We start from the raw sequence: 7,432 nt of genomic DNA on the forward strand, positions 1-7,432 counted from the left end.
TCTCTGCCGGGTTTTGGTGTCAAGATAATGCTGGCTTTATAGAATGAGTTGGGGAGGAGTCCCTCCTTTTCAACTTTTTGGAAGAGTTTAAGTAGAAATGGTACCAGCTCTTCTTTATGTGTCTAGTAGAATTCAGTGTGAATCCATCTGGTTCTGGGCTTTTTCTGGTTTTTAGGCTTTTTATTAGGGATTCAATTTTGGAACTCATTATTGGTCTGTTCCAGGTTTGAATTGCTTCCTGGTTCAGTTTGGGAAGTTGTATGTTTTCATGAATTTATCTATTTCTTGCAGGTTTTCTAGTTGGTGTGCAGGTTTTCTAGTTTGTGTGCATACACATGTTCATAATAGCCTCTGATTTTTTTTTTTTGTATTTCTGTGGGGTCAGTGGTAATGCCCCCTTTGTCATTTCTGATTGTGTTTATTTGGATCTTCTCTCTTTTTTTTTCTTTATTAGTCCAGCTAGCAGTCAATCTATCCTATTTATCGTTTCAAATAGCCAACTTATGGTTTTATTGATCTTTTGTATGCTTTTCTGCATCTTAATTTCTTTTAGTTCAGTTCTGATTTGGGTTATTTCTTGTTCTGTTAGCTTTAGGATTGGTTTGCTCTTGTTTTTCTAGTTCCTCAAGGTGTGATGTTAGGTTGTTAATATGAATGTGATCTTTTTAACTTTTCAGTGTGGGTGTTTGATGCTATAAACTTTCCTCTTAATACTGCTTTAACTGTGTCCCAGAGATTCTGGTATGCTATGTTTTTGTTCTCATTAATTTCAGAGAATTTCCTGATTTTTGCTTTAATTTCATTGTTTACCCAGAAATCATTCCAGAGAAGACTGTTTAATTTCTATGTAATTGTATGGCTTTGAGTAATCTTCTTGGTACTGTTTTCCATTTTTATTGCACTATAGTCTGAGAGTGTGTTTGGTATGTTTTTTTTAAATTTGCTGAAAGTTGTTTTATGGCTGATTATATGGTCAATTTTAGAGTATGTGACATGTGCAGATGAGAAGAATGTGTTCTGCTCTTTTGGGGTACAGAGTTCTGTAGATATCTATTAGGTCTATTTGGTTACATGTTGAGTTCAGGTCCTGAATATCTTTGTTAGTTTTCTGCCTTAATGATTTGTTTATTACTGTTGGTGGTACGTTGACATTTCCTATTATTATTGTATTGTTATCTATGTCTCTTCACAGGTCTCTAACAACTTGTTTTATGAATCTGGGTGCTCTTGTGTTGGGTGCATATATATTTAGGGTAGTTAGGTCTTCCTGTTGAATTGAACCTCTTACCATTATGTAATGCCTTTGCCTCTTCTGATTTTTGTTGGTTTGAAGTCTGTTTTGTCTGAAATTAGAATAGGAGCCCCTCCCTTTTTTTTCTGTTTTCCATTTGCTTGGTAGACTTTTTTCCATCCATTTACTTTGAGCTTATTGTGTCATTGTATGTGAGATGGGTCTCTTGAAGACAGGATATAGTTAGATCTTACTTCTGTATCCAACTTGCCACTCTGTGCTTTTTAATTGAGCATTTAGTACATTTACCTTCAAGATTAATATTGATATGTGCATATTTGATCCTGTCATCATGTTGTTAGCTGGTTATTATGTAGACTTGATTGTATAGTTGCTTTATAGTATCAATGGTCTATGTAATTAAGTGTGTTTTTGTGGTGGCCAGTAAGTCTTTCATTTCCATATTTAGCACTCCCTTAAGGACCTCTTGTAAGGCAGGTCTGGTGATAATTCCCTTAGCATTTGCTTGTCTGAAAAGAATCTTATTTCTCCTTTACATATGAAGTTTAGTTTGGCTGGATATGAAATTTTTTATTGGAGTTTCTTTTCTTTAAGAATATTGAATATAACTGCACCCCCCCCAACCCCACCCAATCTCTTCTGGCATGTAGGATTTCTGCTGAAAAGTCCACTATTAGCCTGTCAAATTTCCCTTTGTAGGTGACCTTCCCCTTCTATCTTCCTTTATATTTTTCCTTTTACATCAATCTTGAAAATCTGAAGACTATGTGTCTTGGGGGTAGTTGTCTTGTACAGTATCTCACAGGCATTTTCTACATTTTCTGAATTTAAATGTTGGCCTCTGTAGTGAGGTTGGGGAAATTTTCATGGATGATATACTCAAATATGTTTCCAAGTTGCTTGTTTTCTCTCTCTCTTTCAGGGATGCCAGTGAGTCATGGATTTGGTCTATTTATGTAATCCCATAATTCTCAGAGGTGTTTTTTTTTCATTAAGATACTGTCTTGTCTTTATGTTTGTCTGACTGAGTCAGTTCAGAGAACCAGTCTTTGAACTCTGAGAGTCATTCCTCAGCTGGGTCTATTTTGAAAATTATGGAACGCCTCATGAATATGTGTGTCATCCTTGTTCAGGGGCCATGCTAATCTTCTCTGTATCATTCCAGTTTTAGTATATGTGCTGCCAGAGAGAGCATGAATCTAAGAATTCTTTGCCTACACCTCAATCCCAAAATTTTTATCCAATGTTTTTCTAACATAGAATGCAAAACAGTTTTGCAAATTACACTTTAGTCTGCAATACATTTTGGGTTAATTTTTATATATAATAAAATGTGAGGTGTATGTTTAGGTTCATATTTATTTATTTTCCTATAGATGTGCAATTGCTCCAGCGCCATATATTGAAATGTTATATGTTCTGTTCTTCCTCCATTGAATTGCTTTTGCACCTTCATCAAAAGTCAGTTAGGCATATTTGTTTGGCCCTATTTCTGGGTTTTCTGTTCAGTTCCACTGATATATGTGTCTGTCCTTCTACCAATATTATACAATTTTGATTACTATAGCTACATAATGTCTTGAAATTAAAAAGACTGATTTCTTTCACTTTATTAAAAAATTTAAAGCTATTTTTCTTCCTTTACTTTTTTACATAAATATTAGAAAGATGTTGCCTATATCTACAAAAATTCTGCCTGGGATTTTGAAAGGAATTGGATTAAACCTATATATCTATTTAGGGAAAATTAATATCTTTAATATGTTGAGTCTACCAGTGATTAAATACAGCCTGTCTCTCTATTTATTTAGATTTTTTAAATTTCCTTCATTGGCATTTTGTAACTTTCAGTATATAAATACTGTTTAAGTTTTGTTGAATTTACATTCAAGTACTTCATTTTTTGAGTGATTGTAAGTTGTATTTTTAATTTTGGTGTTTATGTGTTCATTGCTAGTATAATGAAATAGAATCAATTTTTGTATGTTCATTTTCTATCCTATGATCTTGTTGAACTCACTTAGTATTTTTAGGAGATTTCTTGTAGATTCCTTAGGAACTTCTGTGTAGACAATTATACCTACAAATAGAATTAGTCTTGTTTCTTTCTTCCTAATCAATGTAATTTTTATTTCCTTTTCTTGATATGTTGTACTGAATAGAACTTCCAGTAATATGGGTGAGTAAGAGTGATAAAAGCAGATGTCTTTGTTTTGTTTCTGATCTTTGAGGGAAAGCATTAAATTTTTCATCATTAAGTATAATAGTGGCTTTATCCAGTTGAGGAAATTCACTTTTGTTGCTAGTTTTCTGAGAGCTTTTGGTATGAATTGGTGTTGAATTTTTTCAAGTGCTCATTCTCAAGTGGAATGATCATGTGATATTTTTCTTTAGTCTGTTAAATGGTGGATTACACTGATTGATTTTCAAATATTGAACTAACCTTACATCCCTGAAATTAGCCCACTTTGTCATGGAATATACTTAAGTTCTCTTAAATATTACTGAATTCTATTTGCTTATATATTCTTAAGAACTTTTACATGTATTTTCATGAGTGAGATTGGCTTATGATTTTCTTTTTTTGTACTATCTCCCTATGATTTTGATACCAGGGTAATAATAGCTTCATAAAATGAATTAGGCATGTTATCTTATATTTTCTGGAGGAAAGTGTGTAAAGTTGGTGTTAATTCTTCTGTAAACATTGGGAATAATTCTCCAGTGAAACCATCTGGGCCTGATAATTTATTTTGGGAGAACTTTAAAATTATGAATTCAATTTTCTTAATAGTTATTGGACTACACAAATTATTTCATTCTGAATTAGTTGTTGTACTTTGTGATTTTCAAGGAATTGGCCTATTTCATCAAAATTGCCAGAGTTTTGCATGTAGAATTGCCACAGTATTCCCATATTATCTTTTTAATATCTGCAGGATCTGTCATGATGTTCCCTGTTTTATTAGTATTGGTAATTTGTGGATTTTCTTTTTTTTCCCTTTGTCAGTCTTGCTAGAGTTTTGTCAATGTAATTGACCTTCTCAAAGGGTGAGGTTTTAGTTTTATTGATTTTTTGTATTATTTTTCTGGTTTCACATTAATTTGTGATTAATGATTTCTGAATTTTATTTTCTTCTATTTATTTTGTGTTCATTTTTCTTTTCTTTGTCTAGGTTCTTGAGGTAGGAGTTTAGGTTACTGATTTCAGACTGTTTCTCTGTTCTAATGCAAGCATTTAATGCTGTAAATTGCCCTCTAAGCACTGCTTTAGCTGTGTCCCACAGATTTTTATATGCTGTACTTTCATTTTTATTCAGTTCTTTTGGAACTTCCTCTTTGATCCATGGATTATTTAGAAATTCATTGTTTATCATTCTGTTGTTGATTTCTAGTTTTCTTCCATTGTAGTCAGAGAACACACTTTGTATGGTTTCAATCCTTTAAATTTGTTGAGGTTTGTTTTATGGTCTAGGATATGATCTATCTCAGTATAGGTTCCATGGGCTCTTGAGAAGAATGAGTATTCTGCTGTTTGTCTGGTGGAGTGTTCCATAAATGTCAATTAGATCCTATTGGTTGATAGTATTGTTGAGTTTTCTATATTCTTGCTGATTTTCTGCCTAGTTATTATATCAATTGTTGAAAGAGGGCTACTGAAGTTTACAATTGTAATTGTAGATTTGTCTATTTCTCTTTTCAGTTTCACCAGTTTTTGTTTCAGATATTTCATAATTCTGTTGCTTTTTGTACACACATCTAGGACTTCTATGTTTTCTTGGTAGAGTCACCCTTCTAACATTATGTAGGGCCAGGCTCAGGCAATGATCCATGCCTGTAATCCCGGTGCTTTTGGAGGCCAAGGTAGGAGGACTGCTTGAGGCCAGGCGTTTGAGACCAGTCTGGGCAACAAAGTAATATCCCATCTCTACAAAAAATAAAATAAAATAAATTAGCCGGGCATGGTGGTGCACACCTGTAATCCTAGCTACTCCAGCGGCTGAGGCAGGAGGATTGCTTCAGCCCAGGAGTTGAAGGCTATAGTGAGCTATGATCATGCCACTGCACTCCAGCCTGAGTGACAGAGTGATATGCTATCTCTAAAATAATAATAATAATAAATTTTTAAAAAATATTGTGTAATGTCACTCTGTATCTGGTAAATTTCTCTGCTCATAAGTCTATTTTATCTGATATTAGTAGAACTATTCCCACTTTCTTTTGATTAATTTTTACATAATATGTCTTTTTCTATCCATTTACTTGTTATATTTATTTCAAATATTTGAAGTAAGTTCCTTATAGACAGCAGGTAATTGAGTCATGTTTTTAATATGTTCTGCTAATCTTTGTCTCTTAATTGGTGTATGTGGACACACTTTTATCCATATAATTTACTTCTTTAAAATTCAATAATTAACTAATGCATACACAATGTATAAGATCTTAAAGATACTAAAGAGTATCTGATATTAAAAATATTGGACTGAGCATGGTGGTTTATGCCTATAATCCCAGCACTTTGAGAGGCAGAAGCAGAAGGATCATCTTGAGGCCAGGAGTTTGAGACCAGCTTGGGCAATGCAGTGAGATCCTGTATCTCCAAAAATAATTATATACATATATAAGCTGGCTGTGATGGTACATGCCTGTAGTTCCAGCTACTTGGGTGGCCAACGTGGGGGGATCTCTTGAATCCAGAAGTTCAATGCTGTAGTAAGCTATGATCATACCATTGCACTCCAGCTTGGGTAGCAGAGCAAGACCTTGTCTCTAAAAAAGAAAAAATATATATTAAAAGGTCAATCCGCTTCCATTCCACCTCTTTCCCCAGTCCTCCCATCCCCTTCCCAAGAGGTAACCATGTTTTCCAGTTTTATGTTGTCTTCTATCAGAGTTAGTCTACATAATGAAAACATATACAAGACGATACAAAATATAAATGAGAACAAAGTATATATACTGTTCTACTTGTTGCCTTATATATAATTAATAGCACATCTTGAAGATCTTTTTATATTGGTACATATAGAATACTGGCAACATTTCAATAAAAATATTTTCTTCCAGCTTCAAAAGTCTTAGAAGTCAATCTCAGGAAGTATGTTCTCTTACAGAAGATTAAATCTAAAAATCTACATGAGTTGAAACATTTAAGGAGCAGAATGGAGATTGTAATTTATAATGAAATATGTAAATTGGTAAATATTTAGAGCTTGAATAAGAAATAATTTTGAAGAAACATGATGGCAATCTATTTATAAGCCATACATTTCCGGAGAGTTGTGAAGTTACTTAACCAGCAACTGCCTATATGGCTAACAATAATGGAGTAAGACCAAGAAAAGAAAAGGCAATATTTTAAGGCAAAATTTAGCTCTGGAAACTTCGTGAAATACTTCATGTCAGTATTACCTTATTATTGTTATTACCCAAATGGAGGAAAGCCTAATATTCCATGAAATAAAACAAAATTCTAGATCTTAGAACTTTTCTAAGTTCTGAATGAATTGCAAAATAAAGACTGGGTGATTCATCTGTTTAAACAAAGACATATTAGCTACTTACTGTGTTTGAGACACAGTTCTAGTCAATGAATAAGATAGACAAGGTCTCTGCAATCTTGGAGCTTACATTCTGGGGAAGGCAGTGAGAGGAGAGAAAATTAAAACGTAAAAACAACACAAAACAAAAAAGCCAAGTAGTGGTATGCACTGTGATGAGAACAAAGCAGGGTTATGTTTTACCAAGACACAAGAAGATTGTTTTATAGTATTTGGTGTTAGAAGATGATGTTACACTGAGAAGCCCAGGAAACCATATTCATAATCCAAGAAAAAGTCTTTTGCTTACATTTCTCAAGTTTGCTCTGTCCTCCTCTGACCCCTTTCTGGCCAAATTCTTAAAGCCACAGTGTAATTCCACATTCTTGGTAAAGCCTTCTAAAATATTCCTGCCAGGAAGAAGAGAGTGCACCTGATGTAGTAGCCACTGTAAGAACTGTATTGGAGAATGATCTGATTGGCCCGTGCAAGAAGGATTGGAGAGAAGAAGAAACCACAAGCAGAAAAACCAGATGAGGGAATTAAGCTAAATATTAACTATCTCAAGAATATTCCCAGAAGTGACTGCTAAATTTAAATCCCTGCTCACAATGAAATACTGTACAGCAGGGGTTCT

At 33.7% G+C, this 7,432-nt stretch overlaps 1 non-coding gene across 1 annotated transcript; it reads right to left on the reverse strand.

Moving 5' to 3' along the window:
* Positions 1-2,340: 2,340 nt before the first annotated feature.
* On the reverse strand, positions 2,341-2,447 carry LOC129037610 (U6 spliceosomal RNA). The gene has a single exon (XR_008502855.1). It is a non-coding gene; the product is annotated as a U6 spliceosomal RNA (small nuclear RNA).
* Between the last annotated feature and the right edge of the window lie 4,985 nt (positions 2,448-7,432).

Source organism: Pongo pygmaeus, chromosome 4, assembly GCF_028885625.2.
Source record: "Pongo pygmaeus isolate AG05252 chromosome 4, NHGRI_mPonPyg2-v2.0_pri, whole genome shotgun sequence".
In the NCBI taxonomy this organism is placed as follows: Eukaryota; Metazoa; Chordata; class Mammalia; order Primates; family Hominidae; genus Pongo; species Pongo pygmaeus.